The sequence below is a fragment of the Acinonyx jubatus genome, chromosome B2 (genome assembly GCF_027475565.1).
Source record: "Acinonyx jubatus isolate Ajub_Pintada_27869175 chromosome B2, VMU_Ajub_asm_v1.0, whole genome shotgun sequence".
Classification (NCBI taxonomy): Eukaryota; Metazoa; Chordata; class Mammalia; order Carnivora; family Felidae; genus Acinonyx; species Acinonyx jubatus.
This window is the reverse complement of record NC_069385.1, coordinates 115,024,539-115,044,282: the sequence shown is the minus strand read 5'-3', so window position 1 is coordinate 115,044,282 and position 19,744 is coordinate 115,024,539. Positions and strand designations below refer to the sequence as shown.

The window sequence follows — 19,744 nt, the reverse complement described above, 5'->3', positions numbered from 1 at the left end:
GATTTGGGATGAGCCTTCTTATAGAAGATACTTAAGACTGTTGATGTACTGGGAGCTCTGGCTTTGGGCCTTTTGTCTTTTGGCATTTCCTCCTAGCGTTTTAAAACTTGTTCAGAACAAGGCAAGATACTAAAGGTCATGGAAGTAATATGGTACATCACTAATTACATTGGACATTGATAGGGATGTTTTTGCAACATACAACTTGCAAAGTCCTAAATTGGATTTCTGTAAAAAGGAGATAGGTCATGGTTATAATGTGGCTTATACAGAACTTAAGATAAAGTTGATCTCAGGGAGTTATCCTGACTTCTAGGCCAAATTTGCAGTCACTTTAACCAGAAGCCCCAGCAATTTTATGGCTTGTGACAAAAAATAATGGAGGATAGAAACTTAAAAACCTTATTGCACACTTAGCTGTGGCCATTAAAAGTTCTGGCTACTCTAATTTCAAAAATTAAGTTTCATTAGCCAACTGTGTACTGTGTCCTGAATGGAGGAGTATAATACTGCAAGAGGTCAGTCACAAAAACTGACCTCTTAGTGTAGTGACTGCAGGTGTTCCCTAGAGGTCACTGTTAATCCTGGGTGGTAATTGAAGGAAACAGAAGGATTGTTAGTTTTATGCTTTTTCAAAATAATTATCTGTAGTTCTCACTTAATTGTGGGTTACTTCTGACCTTCATGTCTTAAGCAGAAAGGTGAAGATAAATTAGCCAGAGAAATTTGAATTTTATCAGATTGTAGATACCTCTTATCTACTGTTTATATACTTTTAATATTTCCTTACAAAGGTGTGGTCATTAGATGGCATCTCTTTTAGTTGGACTCACCTATATTTGGATGAGAAGTCCTGCTTTTTTATTAGTTAATATGGTTCATATTATTACAATTCTTTATCAGGAATGGTGTTGATCATAGAAGTTTTTTAAAATATACACAGCCTGTTGCCAGGCTCATTTACTTTTTTAAGAGTAAGCACTGTGTTACTTGGAAGAGTTAGGTGATAAATGTCCCTGATTTAGTACTTTTTATTTTCAGAATCCTCAACACGATTTAGTTGACAGATCTAGTTGGTGGTAATGTCTTTCAGTTGTATATTTTTGTACTAGACTTCTGGTTTTTCTTTTTTTTTTTTTTTTTTTTTTTTGAGAACAAAAGATTTCTGATTAAAGTAGCTGAAGAAAAACTGGGTTGGAGTATATTTTTATCAAAACAACTGATAGTGTTCAATTCAGTTTTCTGTGTCCTCACAAATTTTCTTCATCCTATTAAATATTCCTTGGATACCTCAAAAAAAATTCAGTTGTACAGCACACTTGGGAGGTTCTGAGAAAACGTCATTGCAAATTTGTCTTGACAAACCTAATACATCACCTGCTTGATTTTTTTTAATTGGGATTGCAGAAATTCATGATACAGTTTTTAGACTCCTTCAGTATCTCAGTTCTTGTTAATCCTTCAGAACATGTAACAGCCAAAAAGTTTCCCAAACTAACAACCTGAAATACATGTGTATAATACTACTATACTTTTTCTTCCATTCTATGTGACATACATAACATTGTATATTAAGGATTGTTCTAAAGTCTTAGAATGGGGTCATTTAGTGCCTTTACTACAACTTTTGGTGCAGGTATATACTTGGTTTTGAGAAAGTGAAACTTTCTGGAAACATTGTTACTTGCTTCCTAGTAATTTGGATAGGTTCTTCTATGGAGAATATTCTTTGCAGAGCACAGTTGAGCTCTTCAGAAAAATAGTACATAGGCGATTATTCCTGCTTTTATTTTTATTCTTTAATCTCTACTACTGATAAGGGGCTCAAAGTCAAGTCCTGCCCTCTCTACCCACTGAGCCAGCCAAGTACCCTTAACTCTGCTTCACCTGTAAATGGCACCTTTGTTTCAGTATGTATCTCATTGAGATTTCATATGGGGCAAGTTACTGTCCTTTCAGGGGTGGGTTTTTGTTTTTGTTTTTTTACCATCCAAACTGCAAATTAAAGCCAAGGGGGAAGGTTGCTTAATGCTAATAGCCCATTCCAGCTGGCTCTCTGCCTCCAGAATTTCTTTATAGATAAAAAAAAAACTTTCAACAGCAACAAAAAGATTCAACAAGAGTGCTTTACAAATAATTATAAATTGGAATGTAAATTTGTCATTCAATTGTTTTTGTGTCCTACTTTTCTTCTATGGTAGTCCAAGACCCAGGGACTTTGTGGAGTGGGATTCAAGGATGCACATAGTAGCTCAGTATCTAGCAAGTAGTTGTTTGACCTGAGTTCAAGAGTGAGCCCTAAGCTTCACTAATTTCTTAGTGTTTCATCCATTTTAGGATGACTTGAGCTATTGGTTGTAGGGCTTCACGTGGCCTACAAGAAAGGTTTTTGGACATGGCACGAGGTGCAAATCTTTAGTTGAGGGATCTTTGAAAAGTCCCTTAGCAACAGAGGAAAAAATTGGATCAGATGGCAAGGTGTTGGGACTAAAAGTGGAGCTCATAGGTAAGCCATAAGGAATCAGGTGAAGAAATGAGTACCTTAATCATAAAGTAGGAGTTGAGGGTGTAAGCAATTGAGTGTGCAAACTGCACTAGGGTTTGGAGGTAAAGGATTCTATAACCATGAATTGGAAGTAGTTCCAAGTCAGGATTTTTGACTTCCTTTCGGTTGTACTACCAAATAAATGGGTGTGGGATAACTTGTTCATCGTCCTGGCTGGACGCTGAGAAGTTGATGTATCAGATTGCATTAATGGCTGGCTCCTACATTCCAGCTGATTCAATGGGGACAAGAAATTGAACTGGCAGTTGTGGTCGCACTTCAGTTGGCAATGTATGTAACTGTCCACCTGACATGAAATTGACTCCCCAGGAGTGAGGTTGGGAGCAGAAGCTGCGTTCTTTGTGGATAGTAAGGAGTGGATGAACACACCTATCATTTGGAGGGGCTAGGAACCCATGCTTTAGAGTGCTGGATGCTTTGGTAAGGACTCTTGGCAGTGGTCAGGAAAAAGTGTTTTGAGTACCACTCTGCTGAACATCGTGTGGGGCCTTTTTTCTTACGTGATGTTGAACCACTTGAGAGGTGAATAACAGGGAAGAAAGAAGGTCTCACACATTCCTCATCCTACTAAACAAGTAGTGTATTTATAACCCAGGCCAGCCTTGACTCGAAAGCCCTTGTATTCCGTTCTACCCTTTAGCTTTCTCAACCCATTCATAAGCTGCAATTTGTCATTTAGTTGATTGTCAGGATTTGGGGCTTCTCTTTTTAATCTTGAGAGCACAGGGGAGGGGCAGAGAATCCCAAGCAGGCGCTGCACTGTTAGCATGGAGCCCGAAGTGGGGCTCAAACTCACGAACTGTGAGATCGTGGCCCGAGTCTCAAGAGTTGGATGCTTAACTGAGCCACCCAGGTGCCTCTGGGGGCTCTCCTTTTAATTGCAAACATATTCATGGCAAAAAGTGTAAATTGTACGTGACCTCCGTGTTTTTTTTAGAAGTAACTTGGTAAAAGGTGTCGCCCCGCCCCCCAACCTAGAAATTTAGATACATGTGATGAACCAAGTACTTATTTTGAGAGGGACAGAGTATCATGCATCAGCGCAGAGCTGGATGTGCAGCTTGACCTCAGGAGCCAGGAGATAATGACCCGAGCCAAAATCTAAAGTCAGATACTCAACTGAGTCACACAGGTGCCCCATGATGAGCAAGTATTAATACAGTAAGAAATGCTAACCATGTGTCCAGGTTTTTCTTTTTTACACACCTGAAGCCTGCATATTTGAGGTGTATATACTAAATGCAGTACATGCTGCCATCTGGGCAGGTACCAAAAGCAGTAAGCTAAGATTTCTTGCAAAGGACCACTGAATGTCCATGTTGCCCTTGTCTGTGGAAGACAAAGCTGTACATCGTGAATAGGTTGACACTGATGTGTCTTAAGTTCGTTATTCACCTTGTGAGTGGTTTGAAGCTATGGGTAGTTGCTGTGGCTACTCTGGTCTCCTAGTCTCGACATCACCCTAGTTTTAACTCCGGAATGTGAGCAACATTGGTGCATGTGGCATCTTATAGGCAAGGACCGGTAAATTTTGGGGCCTTTTAACTTTAAAAGCTTATTTTTGAGAAAGTGCAAGTAGTGGCAAAGAGGAAAAGAATCCCAGGCCAGCTCCACACTTGTCATTGCAGAGCCTGATGCAGGACTGCAATGTATGAACCATGAAATCATGATCTGAGCTGAAGTTGCACGCCTAACTGAGCCACCCAGGTGCCCCGTTAACCATCAACCTAATAGAGAAAAATGTACAATTTATTTTTAATGTTTATTTTTGAGACTGCAAGTGGGGGAGGGGCAGAGAGTGGGAGATGCAGAATCTGAAGCAGGCTCCAGGCTCTGAGCTGTCCGCACAGAGCCCAACACAGGGCTTGAACACATGAGCTGTGAGATCATGACCTGAGCCGAAGTCGGTTGCTTAACTGACTGAACCACCCAGGTTCCTCTCCTCTCCTCTCCCTCTCCTCTCCCTCTCCTCTCCTCCTGGACTCTTTGGGGAAAACACTGCAGAAGAATTCCTTGGCTGGACAAGGCTATTGCAGATTCAAGAGAGCACCTTCTCTGGCTTCAAAACCAGGTGGTTCAAGTTAGGAGTCTATTGTGCAACATTTCTTATTGGCTTGGGAGAAAAAGCAGGCACATCTCAATGATTGCTTACATTTTGACAGTGGACTTGTTAATTAAAGGTATTTAAAATTTTTTGAGAGTGTGGCAGGGAGAGGGAGAGACTTAATAACCCAGCATGGAGCCTGCCATGGGGTTCTATCTCATCACCCTGAGATCATGACCTGAGCCAAAATCAAGTCGGATGCTTAACTGAGCCACCCAGGAACCCTGATTAAACCTACTTCATTGTCCACAAGCAGCTGCAGTCTACTGACCCAGAAGAATGCTCCATTCTTTAGATGATTATGATTAATTCTCAACAGATGGATGAAAGGAAAGGTTAAGTACTTACCATGTGCCTCATCCAAGACTGGTTCCTAAACCAGGGCCAACTTTTTGGATTTGATGGCAGTTGACAGGAAGAAAATGATTAAGAGAGATGATTAGTTATAAGGCAGATGTGATCATCCCACTTTATTGAGATTGAAGTACAGAGATGGCTGGGCAAGTTGTCCAAGGTTGCAGTCCAGTAGTGATTGAGTTGGAAGGGTGTAGCCCAGGTTGCAGGACCAGGTCTGGGTTAACTGGAAGGGGTCTTAGAATCCATAGTCCCAGTGTTATGGTTAGAGGTGAGAAGCTGAATTTGCCCAAGGTGACAACAAGGATACCTTGGCAGAGCTGGGACAAGGACTGCCCCAACAGCTAATCCAGTGCTAGTTTCAGGGAGCATCATAATGTTAAGGCCTTCAGGCTTTGAAGCCAGTAGTCAGGATTGGAATTCTGGCTTCCTTGTTTCTAGCTCATGACTTTGGACCAGCTGCATAATCTCTAGGGTTTCATTTTCTCATCCGAAGGACAGAAATAGAAAACAACTGCTTCCTGTTACTATCTTGAGAACGTAGTAATGTGACATATATGTGTCACTCACCATGTGATGATATACTGCTTAGTTAGTAATAGCCTCACACTTGTATGCAGTAAGTACCCAAGGAATGACTTTTTAGTGAAACTGACTCCTTTATGGTGCTGGGTAGGCAAGAGTGCCCCCAGTTCGTTCTTCACATTCCCCAGTACATACTGACAGTGTGTTTCCACTGACCCTGGTCCTTTACCAACTTTGGAGTCTGTACAGTTTGAAGGGATTGACTTCAGGGGTCCAAGGTTAAGAGAGACCTCTGTGGTTAAAAGGATCTAGGCAGATTTCAAGAAAGGAGCTTCTGAAGTCCTAGGGATATAGGGAGGTGGGTGGGAAAGATAGGATGAAGGGTTAGAGGAGTGTTAGATGGCTCTTTAAAAAATGGATTTTCAGGGCACCTGGGTGGCTCGGTTAAGCATCTGGCTCTTGGCTTTGGCTCAGGTCATGATCTCACAGTTTCATGGGTTTGAACTGCACTGGCAGTGCAGAGCCTGCTTGAGATTCTCTCTCCCTCTCTCTGCCCCGTCCCCATTCACTATTCCTCTCAAAATAAATAAACCTTAAAAAAAAAAGGTTCATCTCTGGCATCAGCTAAGAAAAAAATATGGGTTTTCAGGGACGCCTGGGTGGCTCAGTCGGGTGAGTGTCTTGATTTCCGCTCAGGTCATGGTCTCATATGGGTTTGTGAGATCAAGCCATACCTCATACATCGGGATGGATCCCTGCTTGGGATTTTCTCTCTGCCGTTCCCCCACTTGCAAACACATGCATGTTCTCTCTCTTTCTCTCAAAATAAATAGACTTGGGAAAAATAAAAATGGGTTTTCAAATTAGTCCAGTCTGGATTCAGATTTCCATCTTTTGGCTGTGTGCCTGGGGCAAGTCACTTATTTTCCTTAATTTCTTTCTTGTAAAGTTGGGGATAACAAAACAGACCTAACATGGTATCATTGATGAGTCTGTAGGTCAGTGACTTTCTACTCTTTGCCTACATATTGGAATCACCTGGAAAACCTCTGAAAAATCACTAACACCTGGACCCTGGTCCCCAGAGGTCCTGATACATTTTATCTGAGGTGGGAACTTGATGTCTGTACACTTTAAAAGTTCCTCAGGTGATTCTAAAGAGCAGTAAGGATTAAGATCTACTTCTGATCCCACAGTCGTCCTATTGGTCTATTTGTCTTTTCCTTACCCCAGGCCTCCCTTGTATATGGAACAAAGCCTATCCATGCCCTTGGCCTGGGATCCTGCCCACTGGCCATACCCTGTGCCCATCCCTGTTCTTGCCTCTTAATCTTGCAGGGAGAGGCAGCTTCTGTAGAGAGGCTGTGGGGCTGGACTGAAAATCCAGCGTCCCTTAGGCACCTGCTCTGGTGTCACCTAACAGCTGGATGAGATTGTTGTCACCAGAAAATGGCACTTGGCTTGAGCCTTCTTTCAGCACATTCACAGTGTTGGTGTTGGGGATATCCCCCTTGAGCAAGGTGTGGAGAGAAAAGGTAGACAATCAGACGGGAAGGGAACTCAAATTATTGTATGCTGAGCACACGTGTGGTGCTTTTTCTCATTACCAACTCCATGATATTGGGGTTATTATTTCCCATTACTCAAGAAGCTCAGATAGGGACAGTAAAAAATAAAAAAATACAAATAAAAAAAATTGTAAAAGATCCTTGACTCTTTGAAAGTGAAGTCCATTTTCTATGTTCATTATAAAAAAAAATCAAGATGAAGCCTTAACTAAGATAAAAAAAGGAAAGCATTTTATTAAAGGTATGCATTTCTTTATGAAAGTCAGGTGTAACTGCCAGAAGACATAAGTCAGATGCTTGAACCTGCTTGAAACCATTCCATACTTGCCTTACAGGAAAATGAAAGTGAAGGCACATGTAGACACCAGAATAAAAACTAGAGCCAGGAAGTCATGAGAGATTCGTTCAGACTTACTTGAATGTGATAAGACGTGGGGGTAGGGATAACATGCCAAGACAACACACTGACGAATTGGAGAAATGAAGTACACACAGTGTTCTCACGGATGTGCTGGGCCTTAACACTGTAATGTCAAAAATAACTTCCTTATCACATGGAGTAGGGGGAGGGGAGTAAATGATGAGTACCTGTCCCCTGGGTTTAGGAGGTTTTTAAGTGAATTGATACACGCTCAGAACAGTTCCTGGCACCAAAATATTGTGTATTAAATAGCACATATCCCTTGATAGAAGAAGAGGAATAACTGGAATTAGGAATTAGGAAATTAGGAATTAGGAAGAATTGAGTAGTCTGAATGTACAGGGCAATTCAATTATTTCTAGACAATGTCTTTTGTCCATTTTCTCATTCTCTTTAATAATGGCCTTATCCAGGCACCTTTCATACTATGTACCTGACCCATATTGGCCCAGTCCCACGACATGGGCAATCCTTTGTGTGCCAGACATCTAGTATCTCTGTCCCCTTCTCCTAAAGCCGGTTATGCTCCGTGACCAATGGGACAGTCCTAAAAACACCACATCAATTCCCCAACCACCCACTAGGAGGCATTACTACCCTATTGAGAATACTGGGCCAAATTCTTTGCCTGAGGTCACACATTTATTGCATGGTAGAACTGAGACTTCATTGACTCCAAAGTCTTTTCCACTGTGACGATAACACGAGAGACAGTAATAGAGACAATAGAATGGTGAGCGCTCCTTGCACTCATGTGTCGATGTTTTGGTATTTTAGATACACCTTCCACCAGTTCACTTAAACCTCACCACTTGAGGGAGGTTCTGCTATCATGTTTTGCAGATGAAGAAACAGAGGCTTAGGTCCAAGACCATGTTAAGTGTTTTGTATAGAAGAGGTTGTACTTGAGCTGAGTGCTGAAGAATGGGATTTGGGTACAAAGCTAGTTATATGAAGAAAAAAGCCTCATGTGTCAAAGTAAAGGCAAGAGGTTTCAAGGTTCTCTGTGGACTAAGTTTAAGACCCTATGAATTTGTCCAGGGATTAGAATTGGAGAGGAGTGGAAAGTCCGAGCCAGAGGAGGAATTAGAGGTTATTGGGGATGGTGATTTTCAAAGGTGAAAACTAGCCCAGTGTATTTTTGGAAAGAAATCTTCTATAAGAAATATAAATTGCATAAAACAGTTTAGATGATATTGCTATAAAAAGTGTGAATTCTGCTGGATAATACTGGCTTATAAAGACAAGAAAAGTAATGTTTTGATGAATGCGGTCTTAGATTGACCTTAGAACCCATTTTTTCCCGTATTTTGGTCATAGAGAGAAGTAAATGCAAATGATTACATTTTTTAACATGTTGCAATTCCAGAAGTGACAGGGAAGTCTACCCCAAAACAACCTAAAAGCAGATTAACTTCAGCATGTTAATATGCATATGGTTGAATAGGTTTTATCTTTAAAAAAATACTTTAAGAAAATCGTTCGACCTATGTGTATATATTTTAAACACAAATGTCTGCGAGACTCGTGCAGCACGGATGAGAAATCCTTCTGCTGCCCAGCCCTTTACTCCACACTTGGAGGGCCTGAAGTGAAGGGTTGTGGGGGAGAGAGTCGCTCAGATGCATGGAGCCCAGCTGGAGCCATCTCCCGGCCCTCGGCCTCCTGACTCCTGGCCCAGAGCTCCTCTGAGTGACCAGCCATGACATCTGGTATGGCAGCGTGCCGCCGCCTGGCTGTTCAACCCCTCACCTGAGAGGGCCCTGGCCGCTTGCCCATCTCCCTGGCAGATAAAGCCTCAGACAGAGAGCAAACAGTCCACGGCTCCAGGAGTCGGTGCAGGTCAGATTCAGGCGGTGGTTTGTGTCCCTCCCAGCTTCGAGGCGGTCCCCCGATCCTCTGCTCCACTGTATCACTTCCTTACTGTGGCCAGGTTGGAACTCTTGAGCAACAAACAGGCGGACACCTGTGGGTGGAAGAACGGTACCGGCTCTTTTCAGGAGGGTTTTCCGGGCCGCAGAGGGCCTCATCTGCCCCATTCCCCTGGGCGGCTCAGACATTGCCCCATCAGCCTCGGTTTCAGTATCAGGGTGGGGCAGCGTCTTGGGTGGGGCGCTCTGTTGCCAGGGTGCAGACGTGTGTGTGTGTGTGTGTGTGTGTGTGTGTGTGTGTGTGTGTGACTCTGGAGCTTGGGAGAACAGGTGGGCTGCCTACCCCCGCCCCTCCACGGGATTTCAAAAGCCCCATTGATCAGTATTTGCCCTTTGAAAGAAGCAGTCTGCATACACATGGCAGGACATTTCGAGATTTAACTTGCTTTTTTTTTTCTTTTTTCAGAAAAGCATTTATATTAAATCGTCACTAGATGTTTCTTATCACAGTATAATTAGAGATTTGGTTTAGAGAATGCACTGTGTTGCTACTGAAGAGAAGGAGAATAACACATGCAAACAATGCTTTTACACAGAAATACTTTTTTTAAGTTTTCTTTTTAAGTTTATTTGAGAGACAGAGAGAGAGAGCACGAGCAGGAGAGAGGCAGAGAGAATCCCAAGCAGGCTCCGCGCTGCCAGCGTGGAGCCCAATGCAGGACTTGAACGCACAACCACGAGATCATGACCTGAGCCAAAACCAAGAATGGACACTTAACCAATTGAGCCACCCAGGCGCCCTTGAACTTACTTTTAAAATATTTGTTTCTGGGGCACCTCTCTCTCTCCTCTCTCTGTCCTCCTCCTCCTCTGCTCTCTCTCTCTCAAAAATAAAGAAATAAACGTAAAAAAAAAGTAAGTTCATACACAGAAACCTTTGGCCGGACACAAGACTGTTCTTTAATAATAAATGAACCTGACCTGAAGTGGAGGAAGCAGGTTCCCAGAGTGTTGCTCGGATGGGGAAGGCTTTTCTCAGAGGCTCTGTGGTCAGGTTGCAGGAAAGGAAGAAGGTTCTGCTTTTCCCAGAGGTGGAAGTCTGACCTTGATAAAAGTGCGGTGCATTTGAATACTCGCTCCTGGCGCATCACCGGGGCCTTGGCCTCGTGATGGCAAGGCCTTTGGCGGCTCTGGGAACTCAGTCTTTGCAGTCGAGAAGGGGGAGCCCCACTGCTTCCATTCCAGGCTTGTTGAGACAGAAACCTGAGGCAACAGCGTGTAAAGCATCCACAAGAGGTGCAGAGGAGGCCCCGAGAGTTGCCGAGCTCAGCATTTTCCCCTCACATCAGCTCTATTCCATCCCCTTTAATTACGCACATTTAATTCAAAGGTAATCCATGATCATGGTAGAAAAATTATAGAACACCTAACAAAAAGAATAAAGTGATCCAATAGCTTCTAGTTTTTATAAGTAGGTTTTGTTTTGTTTTGTTTTGTTTTGAATCCTGTTTTCTTGGGGCACCGGACCGGGGTGGCTGTCGGTTTGAAGTGTCCAGCTCAGGTCATGATCTCAGGGTTCAGTTTGTGAGTTCAAGCCCTGCGTCTGGCTCTCTGCTGTCAGCGCAGAGCCTGCCTTGGATCCTCTGTCTCCCCCTCTCTCCGCCCCTCCCCCCCCCCCCCCGGCTCTCTCAAAAATAAATAAAAACATAAAAAAAAAAAATCCCGTTTTATTTTGTGTGTTTGGAGTAGGAAGTTTCTTCATTGGTGTTTACAGGGTGTGAGAGAGGTGATATCATGGCCCCACTTTACAAATGAGGAAACTGAATTCTAGAAAGAGGAAGTGCCTTCCCCAAGGTCACAAAGATAGTAGGAAGGTTAAGTCGGTTTTTTAAAACTCCCCAGCTTCTGAGCCCAAGCCCAGCACTTGTGTCAGGACCAGGAGGGGCCTCAGAGGTGGGTCTCAGCCACCTGTCCCTCGCAGGGAGCCTGTGCCCAAGATTTCACACTCCCCACTGAAGACGAGCTCCTGTTCGTGGCCTGCCCAATCCTAGAGTCCCGGGAGTGGGCAGGTCGTGGAAAAACACCGCAGTTAGGTGGGGTTTTTAGGCCCCTCCTTTTTCTTTCCCATGTTTTGTGCTGTCCTTAGGCCTGCCAGCACATAAGTGCTGTCCTTCGGAGCTTTTCCCTCACTTTAAAGGGTGCTCTATACCCTGTGTTTGCTCTTTTCTGGCCTTTTCTTCTAGCTGGCTGTCTGGGGGTTCCCAGCAAATATTTCCATTGTTTTCCTAAAAGAAAGAAGCCTGCGCTGTTTTAATGGCTATAGTAACAAAGGTGCATTGTTTCCATGGTTGAAATTGTGCATGGAGGTGGAGGTCAAGTTGTTTCCTGAAATCTACTATGATAATTCTAAAGAACGACGAAAAAGATAGAGCCATCAGCCCGGGAACCCTAGTTGTGTGATGATCGTAAGTAGTCGTGTGTGATGTAGGCCCCGCCCTATGCTGGTCCGAGTGGTGCACAAACCTACCTCCTGTGTCAAACGTGGCTGGCAGATCTGGTAGCCCTGAGGGTCAGGTGAAAGATGACAAGAGACCTTCATGTACTCGGCTTGCACCTCTGTGGGAGGCAGCAGAGCTGGAGGTGGCACGGAGCTCACGTGGCGGCCTGCATCCCCTCCGGGCTGTACCTGGAGCAGAAGGACCACGGTGCTCTTCCTTCCGTTGGAGCTCCGACCCGGCCTCCCTTACCGCTTCAGGCGGGGGTGGCCCTTGAGAGACAAGTTTGCCACGCTGGGACCAGAAGGCCCACAAGGTCCTTTCCAGCAATGACATTCTAGGATTTGGCAACTCCCCCAAAAGAATGAGGTGGTTTCTTTGGAACGATAGCAGAGGTCCAGACAGTCCTCTTCCCGGAGGGGAAAGGAAAAATGTTAAATGCACACAGTGGGGGACAAGTCATTTCAGGCCACATCAGGCTATATAACAGGCATTTTGTTCTACAGGGATCGGGCAACTGCTAGCATTTGGTCAAGATTGGAAGAGTCTCTTAAAACTTAGTGCTCGTGCAACTTTGTTCAGCGTTACTGCCCATTGTACAGATGTGGAAACTAAAGCAAACTTAGCCCAGAGGAAATGGCACAGCCGGGACTAGAACCCAAGGTCTGACTCGTCGGGCCCGCTCTCTTCTGGCACATCCCGGCTGAATGTATATGCTACCAACAGGCCTGACCTTGGGATTCGGGGCGGCTCAGAGGCTGCCTGGCGAACATGAACACCCACGAACCCCCCGGAGGAAGCAGGTTCTTCCTTAGAAGGGGTCACGGTATGGGAGAAGGATGCCGATGAAGACCGAAAAGACCACCAGGGCCAGCGGCTGTCTCCACAATGGCCCCTGGGTCACCTCGCATCAGATCAGCAGCGAGAAGGTTTTGCGCAACAACTTCAGGTTGCACACTGGGGATTGAGGTCTTGTGTCTGTCTGCGGGGGGAAGGGCACAGCATTCAGAGTCTGGAGACCTGGAATTGGCTCCCAGCAATACTACTACGCAAGCCTGGGCAAATTGCTTTGCTCCTTGAACCTTGGTCTTGTCGTCTGTAAAATGAAACTAATTACACTACTTCATAGGGTTATTATAGGGTTTAAATAAAAACAGCAATAACCTTACTGAACGCTTAGTAGATGCCAGGCACTGTTCACCTGTATTAACTCACTTAATCTCCCCCTCAGACAGTAGGTGCTATGGCTATCTCCATTTTTATTAAAAAAAATTTTTTTAGTTTATTTATTTTGAAAGAGAAAGCATGGGGGGGTGGGCAGGGAGAGAGAGGAGAGAGAGAATCTCAAGCAGGCTCCACACTGTCAGTGCAGGGCCCAACACGGGGCTCGAACTCACAACCCCGAGATCAAGAGTCACACGCTCTGCTTACTGGGCCAGCCAGGCACCCCACCACCTCCATTTTAAGAATGAAAAGTAATTTGTCTAATGTCCCGTAGCAAGCGGGGAAGCTGGAATTGGAACCTAGACGGCCTGGCTTCGCAGTGGGTGTTCAGTCGGAATCTCAGAGACTAAATACATTCTAGGGCTGGTGAATCCTAGACAACAGCTTTCAAAGACTGTTTAAGGTAGAAGAAACCATCGAAGGGCCCTGAGTTAACCTGTTATTTACTGGATGAGGACACGGTCAGAGGGCGAAAGACCTGCCAGAGCTCTTGGTAAGTCCCGCAGAGCTGAGGTGAGGACCCAGGCCTGCGGGCAGCCGTGCCTCATCAGGGTGCCATGGCTCACAATCCTGAGGGTCTGTTCTAGGAAACATGACTCGGTGCAGTCACTTCCATTATCATCAGCGCAGAGAGTCTCAGTGAACTCTTAAGGCACTACCACTCTCTGACATGTTGTATCCATTGATCCTGTCCCCAGACACATTAAATAACATGCACCTAAAGAGGGTAATAAAAGAACAAGGCACTATGCGATGCTCCATGCTTGGTGGCAATACGCGCCTACAAAACCCTGCACTGCAGAATGCATACAAATAAAAAGATATACTAGGATGGCTGCCTCTGGGGCAGGGAAATGGGAGGGACTCATAGAGTAAAGGGGAATACATAAAACGAGAGGGGACTAGCCAGGACTAATGATGACCGTGAGCTATCACCTAGGGAATAGAATTAACTCATCCCACGGCAGCAAAGGGCCAAAAATAAAACTGAGTAAAACTAAGAGACTGGATGAAATCACTTTGCCTGAAACACATTGGCCCTGGGCTCAAGAAGGAAAGGTGGGGACATATCCTGGATTGCCTCACAAAGACAGAGGCCTGGAAGAGTGTCGTTGGACGCAACAAGTGAGGTCAGGGGGTCAGTCTGTCACAGCTACCTCTGAGCTCAAGCTCCAGGTGAGAAGCCAAAGGCAGACCCTCCAGAACCCTAGGGAAGGAGGGAAGAGTAGCTCCTGGGTTAGTGTCAGAGGTCACACAGTCACCTGCTGTCACAGGTGGTTTAGCCAAATCCACTATTGGGTTGATTTTAAGGATGTCAAGAAGACATGGATATAAGCCAAGAGTCCCGTGATTGTATAATGATTGTGGGCTTGGTTGCCATGAGGTCCTGGTCCAAGAGGTTCATACATCCGTCTCCCGTCACTCCCGCCAACGGAGCGTGCCTGTAAGGATCGGGTGAAGGAAGAGGGCATCTTCATTACTTAGCTTGTGCATCTGTGGACTGGGGACAGTTGGATGTAGACCTCCCTTAGCAGCCCACTTGGCTACTGGAACCTCCCTGGGAAGTGGTTATACCCCCAGCAGGGAACCTGCAGTTCCGAGCTCAGGCCACAAGGTGGCAGCATGGGGGAAGAAAGCTGGTTCCCAACTCCCTGCTGAGGACGCCCAGGCTGGCCTGTGGGCAAGAGAAGTGTCCACCGTGGTCCTTCCAGAGTGGCTCATTATTAAACATGAAATGAGGCAGAAGCTTGTAAGCCCGATAGCTGGGGAAGGGCAGCAAGGAGAGGCAGGTATGACTTTCTAGAAAGTAAATCTCTAAGCCTGTCAGTCCTTAGCCATCAACCACCACAGAGGGGTGCGTGTGTGTGTGTGTGTGTGTGTGTGTGTGTGTGTGTGAATGTACGAGTGTCTATGTGTCTATATGTGAATGTGTGGGTATGTATGTGTGTTGTGTGTGTGAGGGTGGCTGGTGACTTTGTATACGTGAGTGTGGGGATGGGGGAAGGGGGAAGCAGCAGGCTCAGGTGTCTGTCGCCAGCAAGGCTGGGAGGAAACCATAAACCTTTATCAGCAAGCCCTTCACCTGGGTTAAGAAGGGCAGAGTGCAAAGTTCACATAGATAGTAGCCACTGGGAGGAGCGAAGCATGACGCTGGTGCTGGAGAGTCGGGGTGGCTCTCCAGTGGGACAGGCAGGGCCGAGGACACTAAGTTCCACTTAGCCCCAGGGTTAAGAATGGATTCTGGGGGCACCTGGGTGGCTCAGTCGTTAAGCGTCTTGATCTCAGCTCAGTCATGATCTCACGGTTCGTGGGTTCAAGTCCCCATGTCAGGCTCTGTGCTGACAGTGTGGAGGCTGCTTGGGATCCTCGCTCTCTCACTCACTCAGTCTCCCTCTCTCTCTCTCTCTCTCTCCCTCTGCCCCTCCCATGCACACACTCTCTCTCATAAACAAATAACTTAAAAAAAAAAAAATGAATGGACTCTGGGCCCAGCAGAGCCAGGTTCGAACCAGCTCAGCTATTTTCAAGTGGGGCAGGTGCTTCCTGGACTTCCTTTTCTCCACCTGTAAAATGGCAGAAATAATCAGTCCTGCCTTCCTGGCTGCGTGTGAGGATTCAGAGATATGCCATGCACTTAGGAGGCCTAGTGTGTGGTGAGTGTGTGTCTGTTGCTTGTGGAGAAAACATGAAATCACGCTATTCAAGAAGGCCCCCCCCTTTTTTTTTAATGTTTACTTTTTTAGAGAGAGAGAGTGTGAGCAGGGGAGGGGCAGAGAGAGAGGGAGACACAGCATCGGATTCAGGCTCCAGGCTCCGAGCTGCCAGCACAGAGCCCGATGCAGGGCTCGAACTCAGGGACCGTGAGATCATGACCTGAGCTGAAGTGGGACGCTCAACTGACTGAGCCACCCAGGCGCCCCAAGAAGGCCCTTGTGTAGCCTGGACCACACCTGCCACTTGTAAGGTCAGTCTCCTGTCCTCTGCCCTTCTCCAGCCTTCCAGACAGGATCTTTCTTTTTTTCATTTCCGTTTCCTTTTCCTTCCTTCCTTCCTTCCTTCCTTCCTTCCTTCCTTCCTTCCTTCCTTCCTTCCTCTTTCTTTCTTTCTTTTCTTTCTTTCTCTTTCTGTCTTTCTTTCTTTCTTTGTCTCGCTTTCTTTCTTTTTCTTTTTTTTTCCAGACAGGACCTTTCTAATGGTGGAATGGGTCTTGCTGCAAAGTGGTAAGTGTCCCGTCTCTGGGGAAGGGGAGTTTTCAGGGGACCAGCCTGCCTGGAGGGGCTGTTAGGCCAACACCTTCCAGATCCAACTTCAGCTCAGACGCTGCCCCCTCCAGGCGGCTTCGAGTACTGACTCAGGCATACTCCTGTTGAAGTTTTGCCCTTGTTTTCTTTTTTCTCTTTATTAAGGACTGGGTGGAGAGCATCTGGTGTCATTGGGATCACTTTGAAACTACCGCCTCACATTGGGAGCTGGCTTGAGTCAACTGGTCACCATGGAATTTCTTTTTTTAGTGCGTAAACAGCCAAGTTACAGGCAGCTGTTGCCCCGTCCGGGGTGGAAAGACGCCTGTTGATGTGGAGCTGCCTGGCTCATATTTCTTAGGCAAACAGATGCCATGTCTCTCAACTCACCAAACAGGAAGCCCAGAAACTGTGGTTTGGAGACCACACGTCTAGTTATGTCTCGTTATTCAGGGGGGCTTCACCTGGGGAGCCCTCTCTGAATGTCAAAGCTACAAGATAAAGGACACAAATGGGAGCTGGGGTGCTTCTTCTTCTTAGGGGCCACCGCAGGAGGCGGTGAGCGCTAAGTGCCAGGTCAGTGAGGAAACTCTGTTTTGGGGCCAAAGCATAAAAAACCCCCAGCCACAAACCACTGAGCCTTGAGTGAATGCTTGTTCCGTGCAGGTTCTGAGCCCAGGGAGGTCCTCTGAGGGGAGAGGAGGCAGGGAGCTGGAAATTCGAAGTAGGAGGAAGAATTATGCTGGATGGGGTAAGGCCCTTCAAGAGGTGGGAACAGCATGAGCAAAGTCATGGAGGTGGGAACGTATACGTGAGGAAGAGTTTGGTTGGAACAGAGTTTACAACAATAAATAAATCCAACACACCCCACTGAGTGTCTTCTGGGTGCTAAACACTGCTCAATTACCAGGATGAAGTTGGTAAACCAGACTGCCTCCTCTGTAGACATTCTAGCATAATAACAGATATAAATAACAAATGTCATTTATCCTAATAAGCCATGTAAATAATAAATAGAAATCAGAACACTACACATAATGAATGATAGCTCCCATTTATTGAGAGCTTACTACATGCCCTGCCCTGTTTCAAGTACTTTATATATATTTACTCATTTAACCCTCAAAATGCCCACCTAAAGGAAGCATGGGTCTTGTCTCTGGTTCACGGACGAGAAAGCTTAGGCATGGAGTGGTGGAGGCAGGATTCAAACCCAGAGCCTGTGCTCTGACCGTGTTTCCTCACTACTCCAGTACCCGCAGTAAGAAGGGGTGAGGTCAGCTTGGCAGGTAATGTGGACCGGTCTGGAGGGTGGCAAAGACCAGGGAGGGGAGTGGGGATCCAGCGCTTTCAGAAGATTTATCTGCGGGTGTGTGTGGAATCAACTGGGGGGCAGCTGGCCAGGCGGACTTGGAGGTTCGGGGCGGGGGGGGGGGGGGTGCGGGGGGTGGGGGCAGTGCAGTCCCCTGGCCTCACTGAAGAGGGGGAGAGGTATCCGTAGATTGGGCTTACCTTGCCTGGAATTAATGAACTTGGCAGATCATAGGACTGACAGTTCAGTGTGGATTACTTGTATTAGTATTCATTGCAATTCATGAGCGGTGAGAGCGCCTTTCCGGTGGGTCGAGCCCTGAGCATGCAATCAGGAGCTCCAAAGGCCTCCAGGCGAGGCCAGAAGACGTGATGATTTGCACAGTGGCCAGACTCCGCCTCCTCTGCGAATTCCATCAGCCAATCCGCAAGCCCGGTGTTCAGGTGCGCCGCCGCCCCCGCTCCCGCGGCCCCCTCCCGGCTGCAGAGCCCCCTGCATTCCCTTCTGGAAGTCCCAGCTCCGGCCCCTGTGTGGGCCGGGGCCGCGCTGCCGGGGGCGGCGGTACCCCTACCCTTGTCTTGGGCGGCCTGCCCACCACCGCCGTGCCCACTCCAGGCTCCCAGAAGCCCAAGCCAGCTCCCCGTTTCAATCTCGTCCAGTTCTCATCCACGTTTCCTGAGCGGATGCACCATCTCCCTGCGGCTTCAGTAAGAGCAGCCAGTTTAATTTTCTGGCTGCCCCCGCCCAGCTGCTGCCAGGGCCGCCTCTTTCCAGCGCCCCTTCCCACACCTGCAGGCGCCCCTCCGCGCCACGGGGCTTTGCCAAGCCTTCTGCTCGCCGCCTTCTGCCCCAGGGAAAGGCCCCGGCCCCGGAGACCCCAGAAGGGCTTGACCCTCAGGCGCTGCCTAGCCTAGCGACCAGGGTCCCAGCCTCTCGGTGTCCCCCTTAGCCCTACCCTCTCCCTCCCACCCTAGCTCTGCTCCCACCGCAAAACAGCGCCACCCACCGACTCACACCGATACCCCCTCTGGTGGGGGAGAGGGAGGGGCCGGGGCTCAGGTGCCGAGAGCGAACTTTAGGATTGCCCTTTAAGAATGTCCCCAGCCTGGCAGCGCCCTGGAGGGCTGGGAATTCCCGCCTGGGAATTTTTCCAATATTCTGCCAGCTGTGTCTGCTCTTTCAGTGGTTTTATTATTTTTCTTTCTGTTCCAAACTCCTCCTTTCGCTTTCAGTACGGCAGTGAGGCCAAATGGCGGTGGAGGGTGGGGGCCCCGGCCCCTGGTGAGGCGGAGCTGTGGCCACGACCAGCTGTGCCAAGGGAGGGGATGAAGGAGGGCACCGGAGGGGAACAGGGAAGTGAGACCAGCCCCAGGGCGGCCTCTTGTTCTGGTGATTTTCTCGTCATTCGTCATTCGGCTCTGGGCACGCGAGGCCTTGTCTTCCTCTGGCCCTATCAAAAATGCACATCTGCTCATTGGGAGGGTGACACATTAACCCAGTAACACCAATCCACTTGTCGGATGTGCTAGCTGCTGCCTAACAGAGGAGAGGCCGAGGAGAGGGGCCGCAGAACGCATAAGCTGTGAAGGAGAGTGGGGGAGCGTGGGGGCGCGGGGCACAAGCTTAGGGAGATGCCATGGCACCTTTGAGCAGCAAGGAGGTGCCTGATAGCCAGGGATTTGGGCAAAACGGGAGAACCCTGACCTTGGAGGACTTTTTTCACTGCATCATTAGGCTTCAAGAGGGTGAGGTAGGGCCAGTAGGGTCCCTTGGTGAGATCATTTCCCTGGTGTGGTGTGATTTCCCTGGCACCTGCCTGTGCCATGGGGTCTCCATGGGTCAGTTGGACAACTTCCTGATGGGACAGCCACTGGCCTCCAGCTTTTAGGTGAGGATTAAACCCAGCTGCGTGTAACAGGAAACCAAATAAGTGGCTTAAATCAGAAAAAGCTTTATTTTCCACTCACGTAAATGAATTGTGGAGGCAGAGAGTCCTGAGCATTTCAAAGTATTTTTAAAAAATGTTTATTTATTTAGTTTAGAGAGACAAGGCACAAGCAGG

The 19,744-nt window shown here is 47.2% G+C and overlaps 2 long non-coding RNA genes across 2 annotated transcripts; one reads left to right on the top strand and one right to left on the bottom strand.

Moving 5' to 3' along the window:
* Nucleotides 1–6,407: 6,407 nt before the first annotated feature.
* Nucleotides 6,408–18,606, bottom strand: LOC113598887 (uncharacterized). The gene is made up of 3 exons (XR_008298637.1): nt 17,883–18,606; nt 11,937–14,570; nt 6,408–9,504 (listed from the first exon to the last, which is right to left on the bottom strand). It is a non-coding gene; the product is annotated as an uncharacterized LOC113598887 (long non-coding RNA).
* LOC128315649 (uncharacterized) lies at nt 14,566–17,230 on the top strand. Its single transcript, XR_008298638.1, has 3 exons — nt 14,566–16,093; nt 16,308–16,349; nt 16,536–17,230. It is a non-coding gene; the product is annotated as an uncharacterized LOC128315649 (long non-coding RNA).
* Nucleotides 18,607–19,744: the final 1,138 nt, after the last annotated feature.